Here is a 10000-nt window from a genome sequence, read left to right on the forward strand (position 1 = left end):
ATGCTGGGTAGACCTGTTGCCCTCGGCCGGCAGTGTTACCGGCCAGCCTAATGCTGGGTAGACCTGTTGCCCTCGGCCGGCCTTTGTACCTGACGGCCGAATGCTGGGTAGACCTGTTGCCCTCTGCCGGCCGGCCTAATGCTGGTTAGACCTGTTGCCCTCGGCCGGCCTTTGGACGTGGCGGCCTAATGCTGGGTAGACCTGTTGCCCTCGGCCGGCAGTGTTACCGGCCGGCCTAATGCTGGGTAGACCTGTTGCCCTCGGCCGGCCTTTGTACCTGACGGCCGAATGCTGGGTAGACCTGTTGCCCTCGGCCGGCCTTTGTACGTGGCAGCCTAATGCTGGGTAGACCTGTTGCCCTCGGCCGGCCTTTGTACCTGACGGCCGAATGCTGGGTAGACCTGTTGCCCTCGGCCGGCCTTTGGACGTGGCGGCCGAATGCTGGGTAGACCTGTTGCCCTCGGCCGGCCTTTGGACGTGGCGGCCGAATGCTGGGTAGACCTGTTGCCCTCGGCCGGCCTTTGGACGTGGCGGCCGAATGCTGGGTAGACCTGTTGCCCTCGGCCGGCCTTTGGACGTGGCGGCCTAATGCTGGGTAGACCTGTTGCCCTCGGCCGGCCTTTGGACGTGGCGGCCGAATGCTGGGTAGACCTGTTGCCCTCGGCCGGCCTTTGGACGTGGCGGCCTAATGCTGGGTAGACCTGTTGCCCTCGGCCGGCCTTTGGACGTGGCGGCCTAATGCTGGGTAGACCTGTTGCCCTCGGCCGGCAGTGTTACCGGCCGGCCTAATGCTGGGTAGACCTGTTGCCCTCGGCCCGCCGTGTTACCGGCCAGCCGAATGCTGGGTAGACCTGTTGCCCTCGGCCGGCAGTGTTACCTGACGGCCGAATGCTGGGTAGACCTGTTGCCCTCTGCCGGCCGTCTTTCCGGCTGGCCTAATGCTGGGTAGACCTGTTGCCCTCGGCCGGCCCTGGTACCGGCCGGCATAATGCTGGGTAGACCTGTTGCCCTCGGCCGGTCTTTGTCTCTGGCCGCCCGCGGCGTGGTAGTCCTGTTACCGTCGGCCGGCCTTGCAGCCCGGCCGCCGCGCGATGGCGCCCCGTCTCTTCCATCGGACGCGCGGCCCCCTTGTCGTCTCTGCAGCGGCGAGCACGCCTTCGGCGGTCGGCCTGCACGTCCGGCATGACCGCGGGCACTGGCAGCCCAGCAGGCAGCCCTGCTCTCGCGTCTTCTTCCCCCCGGCGAAAGGCGGGGCGTGAAGGCGGGCGACTTTCGGTCCCAGCCGTGCCCAGGTGTCCCTGCCGGCTCCGTGCGCCAGCATCCACTGGCGAGCTCCGCCGGCCTCTTCCCCAGCCGCGGCCCCTGTCCGCTCCGCCGTCATGGTGCCGGCACCCCACTTCCCCAAGCGCTCCCCGACAGGAGCAGGCAGCGTTGTCGCGCCCCCTCCCCGTGCTCGAATGGACCGCGGCCCTGCTCCGGGCTTCATTTCTGCAGCGCGCTCGCTCGCTCGCTCGCTCGCGCGCTCCCTCCCTCCCCCCCCCCTCCCCCCTCCCCCCGGCCGCCCACCCGCCGCGCTGCCGCCCTGCCGCAGGCTTGAGCGGCGCCGGGGCGGAGGAGGAAGGAACGCCACCAAAGCAAAAGGCTCCGAGAAAGCTGAACAGAGAGCTTCTTTGACCAGGGACAGACGGCGCCAATCATCCCGCCGCCATCCCTGCTTGTGCACCAGGCTCTCCGCCTGCCGACCTCGGCATCAGCCTCCCGCCGCCGCCGTGTAAACTGCCCGGTGGGACCGTGGGCGGGGGCAGGAAGAGGCTGAAAGTGCTGCCAGGGAGGCTGATGGCGGAGGGCGGGGTCGCCCCCAACCGACAATGGGCAGGGCCCGAGGCAGTCTGAAAGCGCTGCCAGGGAGGCTGATGGCGGAGGGCGGGGTCGCCCCCAACCGACAATGGGCAGGGCACGAGACCGTCTGAAAGCGCTGCCAGGGAGGCTGAGGGCGGGGGGCGGGGCGCCCCCAACCGACAATGGGCAGGGCCCGAGGCAGTCTGAAAGCGCTGCCAGGGAGGCTGAGGGCGGGGGGCGGGGCGCCCCCAGCCGACAATGGGCAGGGGCCCGAGAGAGTCTGAAAGCGCTGCCAGGGAGGCTGACGGCGGGGGGCAGGGCGCCCCCAGCCGACAATGGGCAGGGGCGGGGAAAGTCTGAAAGCGCTGCATGGGAGGTTGATGGCGGAGGGCGGGCTCGCCCCCAGCGTTAATGGGTGGCTGCGGAAGACGGGGCAGGGACAGGGAGAGGGCAGGCGGCTTCGTGCCGGCCCCGGGCGCCTCGACAGCGAGCCCTCACGGCCCCCCAAACCCGCGCCGAGGCCCCAAGAGCTCTGCAGACCTTCCGCGGAAGAACCGGCCCGAAAGCGGCCACCCGCTTGCCGACGGCGGCGCCGGTCGCCTCGATGCAGCCGCCTCCGTGGGGCGGGAAGGGGCAGGGCGAGTTGTGCCAGGGCGCGGCGGCTTTGGGCCGAGTTTCGCTGCACGTACGTGCTTCCCCTGGCTGTGCTGCGGCCCGTGAGGTTCTGTTTTGTGGGGGGGGGGGCTCTGTAGGTAGGGTCTCTGGGGGACGGGGGAGGAGGCGTGGGGTAGGGAGGACGCCGTTTGGGGGGGTCAGTGTGTCAGCAGGGCGAGAACCGGGCACAGGCCCTCCGTCAGCTCGGCTGTGGGCCCAAAGGGATCACAAATAAGATTTGGCAAGAGTTTTGTTTTCCGGAAAAGATTTTCTTTCCGAGTAAATAGAAGAGGCAATCATTCAAAAAAGGCAAAGAGGAAATGAAACAAATCAAATCAAATCAAAACAAAACAAAACAAAACAAAACAAAACGAAATAAAATAAAATAATAAAATGAAATGAAAAGAAATGAAATGAAATGATGAAATAAAATGTTGTCGAAAATATGTCTTGGTCTTGAAATCGATTCTGCCGGGCGGGGCAAGGCTGCTGGAGCACTTGGGCTCCGGAGCGTTAAGAGGCTGTGGGGTTTCCCCGGCTCCGAGATGGTACAAGGATGCCTCGTCTACCCGGATCCGCGAAACGTGGCCCGTCCCGCGGCGGCCAGGTCGACGCGGCTCCGGGGCCGGTGGCGTGGGACCGCCGTCGCCGGCGAAGGCGCAGCGGCGGCGGCCGTGGCCGCGACGACCAGGTCTACACGACTCCGGGAAACTTGGCCGGTCCCGCGGCGGCCAGGTCTACTGGGCTCCGGGATGGGCGGCCGCCGTGGCCGCGGCGACCAGGTCTACCCGCCTCCGGGACCGGCGGCGTGGGTCCGCCGTCGAGGGCGAGGGCGCTGCGACGGCCGCGGCGACCGGGTCTACCTAGCTCCGGTGCGACCCGGGCTGCGTGCAGCATGGCGAAGGTAGACCTGTGGTCCGCATCACGGCGTGGGCAGACCTGGTGTCCGCAGCATGGAGCGGGTAGACATGTTGTCCGCCGCATGGAGTGGGTAGACCTGTTGTCCGCGTAATGGAGTAGTTAGACCTGGTGTCCGCAGCTTGGAGTGGGTAGACCTGTTGTCCGCAGCAAGCCGTGGGTAGACCTGGTGTCCGCAGCATGCCCTGGGTAGACCTGGTGTCCGCAGCTTGGTAGACCTGTTGCCCGTTTCATGGCTGGGTAGACCTGGTGTCCGCAGCAAGCCGTGGGTAGACCTGGTGTCCGCAGCTTGGTAGACCTGTTGCCCGATTCATGGCTGGGTAGACCTGTTGTCCGCAGCATTGAGTTGGTAGACCTGGTGTCCGCAGCATGCCCTGGGTAGACCTGGTGTCCGCAGCTTGGTAGACCTGTTGCCCGTTTCATGGCTGGGTAGACCTGGTGTCCGCAGCATTGAGTTGGTAGACCTGGTGTCCGCAGCATGCCCTGGGTAGACCTGGTGTCCGCAGCTTGGTAGACCTGTTGCCCGTTTCATGGCTGGGTAGACCTGGTGTCCGCAGCAAGCCGTGAGTAGACCTGTTGCCCGTTTCATGGCTGGGTAGACCTGGTGTCCGCAGCATGACCTGGGTAGACCTGGTGTCCGCAGCTTGGTAGACCTGTTGCCCGTTTCATGGCTGGGTAGACCTGGTGTCCGCAGCAAGCCGTGGGTAGACCTGGTGTCCGGAGCTTGGTAGACCTGTTGCCCGATTCATGCCTGGGTAGACCTGTTGTCCGCAGCTTGGTAGACCTGTTGCCCGTTTCATGGCTGGGTAGACCTGGTGTCCGCAGCATGCCCTGGGTAGACCTGGTGTCCGCAGCTTGGTAGACCTGTTGCCCGTTTCATAGCTGGGTAGACCTGGTGTCCGCAGCTTGGTAGACCTGTTGCCCGTTTCATGGCTGGGTAGACCTGGTGTCCGCAGCAAGCCGTGAGTAGACCTGTTGCCCGTTTCATGGCTGGGTAGACCTGGTGTCCGCAGCATGCCCTGGGTAGACCTGGTGTCCGCAGCTTGGTAGACCTGTTGCCCGTTTCATGGCTGGGTAGACCTGTTGTCCGCAGCAAGCCGTGAGTAGACCTGTTGCCCGTTTCATGGCTGGGTAGACCTGTTGTCCGCAGCATGCCCTGGGTAGACCTGGTGTCCGCAGCTTGGTAGACCTGTTGCCCGTTTCATGGCTGGGTAGACCTGGTGTCCGCAGCAAGCCGTGGGTAGACCTGCTGCCCGTTTCATGGCTGGGTAGACCTGGTGTCCGCAGCAAGCCGTGGGTAGACCTGGTGTCCGCAGCTTGGTAGACCTGTTGCCCGTTTGATGGCTGGGTAGACCTGTTGTCCGCAGCATTGAGTTGGTAGACCTGTTGCCCGTTTCATGGCTGGGTAGACCTGTTGTCCGCAGCTTGGTAGACCTGTTGCCCGATTCATGGCTGGGTAGACCTGGTGTCCGCAGCAAGCCGTGAGTAGACCTGTTGCCCGTTTCATGGCTGGGTAGACCTGGTGTCCGCAGCATGCCCTGGGTAGACCTGTTGTCCGCAGCTTGGTAGACCTGTTGCCCGTTTCATGGCTGGGTAGACCTGGTGTCCGCAGCAAGCCGTGAGTAGACCTGTTGCCCGTTTCATGGCTGGGTAGACCTGTTGTCCGCAGCATGCCCTGGGTAGACCTGGTGTCCGCAGCTTGGTAGACCTGTTGCCCGTTTCATGGCTGGGTAGACCTGGTGTCCGCAGCAAGCCGTGGGTAGACCTGGTGTCCGCAGCTTGGTAGACCTGTTGCCCGTTTCATGGCTGGGTAGACCTGTTGTCCGCAGCATTGAGTTGGTAGACCTGTTGCCCGTTTCATGGCTGGGTAGACCTGGTGTCCGCAGCTTGGTAGACCTGTTGCCCGTTTCATGGCTGGGTAGACCTGGTGTCCGCAGCAAGCCGTGGGTAGACCTGGTGTCCGGAGCTTGGTAGACCTGTTGCCCGATTCATGGCTGGGTAGACCTGTTGTCCGCAGCAAGCCGTGGGTAGACCTGGTGTCCGCAGCATGCCCTGGGTAGACCTGGTGTCCGCAGCTTGGTAGACCTGTTGCCCGATTCATGCCTGGGTAGACCTGTTGTCCGCAGCAAGCCGTGGGTAGACCTGGTGTCCGCAGCATGCCCTGGGTAGACCTGGTGTCCGCAGCTTGGTAGACCTGTTGCCCGTTTCATGGCTGGGTAGACCTGTTGTCCGCAGCAAGCCGTGAGTAGACCTGTTGCCCGTTTCATGGCTGGGTAGACCTGGTGTCCGCAGCATGCCCTGGGTAGACCTGGTGTCCGCAGCTTGGTAGACCTGTTGCCCGTTTCATGGCTGGGTAGACCTGGTGTCCGCAGCAAGCCGTCGGTAGACCTGTTGCCCGTTTCATGGCTGGGTAGACCTGGTGTCCGCAGCATGCCCTGGGTAGACCTGGTGTCCGCAGCTTGGTAGACCTGTTGCCCGTTTCATGGCTGGGTAGACCTGGTGTCCGCAGCATGCCCTGGGTAGACCTGGTGTCCGCAGCTTGGTAGACCTGTTGCCCGTTTCATGGCTGGGTAGACCTGTTGTCCGCAGCAAGCCGTGAGTAGACCTGTTGCCCGTTTCATGGCTGGGTAGACCTGTTGTCCGCAGCATGCCCTGGGTAGACCTGGTGTCCGCAGCTTGGTAGACCTGTTGCCCGTTTCATGGCTGGGTAGACCTGGTGTCCGCAGCAAGCCGTGGGTAGACCTGCTGCCCGTTTCATGGCTGGGTAGACCTGGTGTCCGCAGCAAGCCGTGGGTAGACCTGGTGTCCGCAGCTTGGTAGACCTGTTGCCCGTTTCATGGCTGGGTAGACCTGTTGTCCGCAGCATTGAGTTGGTAGACCTGGTGTCCGCTACATACCCTGGGTAGACCTGGTGTCCGCAGCTTGGTAGACCTGTTGCCCGTTTCATGGCTGGGTAGACCTGGTGTCCGCAGCATTGAGATGGTAGACCTGTTGCCCGTTTCATGGCTGGGTAGACCTGTTGTCCGCAGCTTGGTAGACCTGTTGCCCGATTCATGGCTGGGTAGACCTGGTGTCCGCAGCAAGCCGTGAGTAGACCTGTTGCCCGTTTCATGGCTGGGTAGACCTGGTGTCCGCAGCATGCCCTGGGTAGACCTGTTGTCCGCAGCTTGGTAGACCTGTTGCCCGTTTCATGGCTGGGTAGACCTGGTGTCCGCAGCAAGCCGTGAGTAGACCTGTTGCCCGTTTCATGGCTGGGTAGACCTGTTGTCCGCAGCATGCCCTGGGTAGACCTGGTGTCCGCAGCTTGGTAGACCTGTTGCCCGTTTCATGGCTGGGTAGACCTGGTGTCCGCAGCAAGCCGTGGGTAGACCTGGTGTCCGCAGCTTGGTAGACCTGTTGCCCGTTTCATGGCTGGGTAGACCTGGTGTCCGCAGCTTGGTAGACCTGTTGCCCGTTTCATGGCTGGGTAGACCTGGTGTCCGCAGCAAGCCGTGGGTAGACCTGGTGTCCGGAGCTTGGTAGACCTGTTGCCCGATTCATGGCTGGGTAGACCTGTTGTCCGCAGCAAGCCGTGGGTAGACCTGGTGTCCGCAGCATGCCCTGGGTAGACCTGGTGTCCGCAGCTTGGTAGACCTGTTGCCCGATTCATGCCTGGGTAGACCTGTTGTCCGCAGCAAGCCGTGGGTAGACCTGGTGTCCGCAGCATGCCCTGGGTAGACCTGGTGTCCGCAGCTTGGTAGACCTGTTGCCCGTTTCATGGCTGGGTAGACCTGTTGTCCGCAGCAAGCCGTGAGTAGACCTGTTGCCCGTTTCATGGCTGGGTAGACCTGGTGTCCGCAGCAAGCCGTGAGTAGACCTGTTGCCCGTTTCATGGCTGGGTAGACCTGTTGTCCGCAGCATGCCCTGGGTAGACCTGGTGTCCGCAGCTTGGTAGACCTGTTGCCCGTTTCATGGCTGGGTAGACCTGGTGTCCGCAGCAAGCCGTGGGTAGACCTGGTGTCCGCAGCTTGGTAGACCTGTTGCCCGTTTCATGGCTGGGTAGACCTGGTGTCCGCAGCTTGGTAGACCTGTTGCCCGTTTCATGGCTGGGTAGACCTGGTGTCCGCAGCAAGCCGTGGGTAGACCTGGTGTCCGGAGCTTGGTAGACCTGTTGCCCGATTCATGGCTGGGTAGACCTGTTGTCCGCAGCAAGCCGTGGGTAGACCTGGTGTCCGCAGCATGCCCTGGGTAGACCTGGTGTCCGCAGCTTGGTAGACCTGTTGCCCGATTCATGCCTGGGTAGACCTGTTGTCCGCAGCAAGCCGTGGGTAGACCTGGTGTCCGCAGCATGCCCTGGGTAGACCTGGTGTCCGCAGCTTGGTAGACCTGTTGCCCGTTTCATGGCTGGGTAGACCTGTTGTCCGCAGCAAGCCGTGAGTAGACCTGTTGCCCGTTTCATGGCTGGGTAGACCTGGTGTCCGCAGCATGCCCTGGGTAGACCTGGTGTCCGCAGCTTGGTAGACCTGTTGCCCGTTTCATGGCTGGGTAGACCTGGTGTCCGCAGCAAGCCGTGGGTAGATCTGGTGTCCGCAGCATGCCCTGGGTAGACCTGGTGTCCGCAGCTTGGTAGACCTGTTGCCCGTTTCATGGCTGGGTAGACCTGGTGTCCGCAGCATGCCCTGGGTAGACCTGGTGTCCGCAGCTTGGTAGACCTGTTGCCCGTTTCATGGCTGGGTAGACCTGGTGTCCGCAGCAAGCCGTGGGTAGATCTGGTGTCCGCAGCATGCCCTGGGTAGACCTGGTGTCCGCAGCTTGGTAGACCTGTTGCCCGTTTCATGGCTGGGTAGACCTGGTGTCCGCAGCAAGCCGTGGGTAGACCTGGTGTCCGCAGCAAGCCGTGGGTAGACCTGGTGTCCGCAGCATGCCCTGGGTAGACCTGGTGTCCGCAGCTTGGTAGACCTGTTGCCCGTTTCATGGCTGGGTAGACCTGTTGTCCGCAGCAAGCCGTGGGTAGACCTGGTGTCCGCAGCATGCCCTGGGTAGACCTGGTGTCCGCAGCTTGGTAGACCTGTTGCCCTTTTCATGCCCTGGGTAGACCTGGTGTCCGCAGCTGGGTAGACCTGTTGTCCGCAGCAAGCCGTGGGTAGACCTGGTGTCCGCAGCATGCCCTGGGTAGACCTGGTGTCCGCAGCTTGGTAGACCTGTTGCCCGTTTCATGGCTGGGTAGACCTGTTGTCCGCAGCAAGCCGTCGGTAGACCTGTTGCCCGTTTCATGGCTGGTAGACCTGTTGTCCGCCGCCGGCCTGGAAGTACTCCAAGGGGTCGCTGTTTCTCGCTGCCTCCGGCTATGTCATCGTAGAAGGCGGCGTGCGCCACTGCGCCCCCTCGGTCACGTACATCGGTTCTCTTTCCGGCCTCCGCCGCTTCGGGCCCATCTGTCCGTATTATGGGAACGAGGTGACGGGCCGTATCCCCACAGGCTGTTGCCGTGCCTGTGTCCGTGGCGGAGAAGGGCGGACGCGCGTGCGGTCGCCAGGGCCAGAAGAACACCGCCGATGTCGGGGCGAGTCGCGTGGCTTCGTCCGGCTTCCCGTCTTACCCAGTTCGACTGGGACAGGTTAGCCCAGAGAGAGAGACCGATGCGATCCGAGAGCCGCTCCCCGGCCCAGGCGAGGCTGCGTGCTCAGTCGGGGGAGAAGCGAGAAAGCCCCCAGAGAGACCGATGCGATCCGAGAGCCGCTCCCCGGCCCAGGCCGAGGCTGCGTGTTCAGTCCGGGGGAGAAGCGAGAAAGCCCCCAGAGAGAGCGATGCGATCCGAGAGCCACCGCGCTCCCCCGGCCCAGGCGAGGCTGCGTTGTTCCAGGCGGGGGAGAAGCGAGAAAAAGGCCCAGAGAGAGGGCGAGAAAGCCGCGAGTGTGTCCCGCTCCGGCCCGGCTGCTGCCGGTTTCGTGACAACGGGGAGCCGGGCGCCCGCTCGCTCCCCCGGGGATGGTGGCGGGCGAGGCGGCGGCGCCTCGCCCCTTTTCTGCCCGGCCTTAAGCCGGGGCCCCGCCCGCTCGCCGGGTGCGGCATTTCTTCGGCTGTCGGTCCCGGTGCACGCTGGTGGCCGGCAGCCGGGGCTGGATTTCTGTGGGGCCGGCCCGGGGTTGTGTTGAGCCTGCCCGGGCTTTCCCTGGCCCCCCTCCCCGAGAGCCCCCCGGGCGTGGCTCGCTTGGCCGAGGTTGGCTGCGCCTCGTTTCCCGCTCCCGACCTGTGTTGCCAGAGTTGTGTCCGTATCGAAAGGGCAGCGGGGGACATGCAGTGGGGCGTGTGGCCTCGCCTCTCGGCTTCGCTTGCTTGCCTGCGAAGGGGGGCTCGGTGACGGGAGTGTCCGGCCCTGCCGTGTGTTGTTGAAGTCGTCCCCCTTCCTCGGCCCTAAGCCGGGGACCCGCGTGTAGCGGGCAGAATTTTTCCGGGGCGGCGGTCGGCCGCGGTGGCCGGCCGTGTCCCCCCCCCCAGGACGGACCCCGCAACCCAACAGAGAGCGAGCGAGCGAGTGAGCCCCCGAGAGTGTGTCGTGGGCGGGGCGGCGGCGCCTCGCCCTTTCTCGGTATCGGCCGGGCGCGATCGA

The sequence above is a fragment of the Sturnus vulgaris genome, unplaced genomic scaffold, assembly GCF_052056855.1.
Source record: "Sturnus vulgaris isolate bStuVul1 unplaced genomic scaffold, bStuVul1.hap1 Scaffold_157, whole genome shotgun sequence".
Lineage (NCBI taxonomy): Eukaryota > Metazoa > Chordata > Aves > Passeriformes > Sturnidae > Sturnus > Sturnus vulgaris.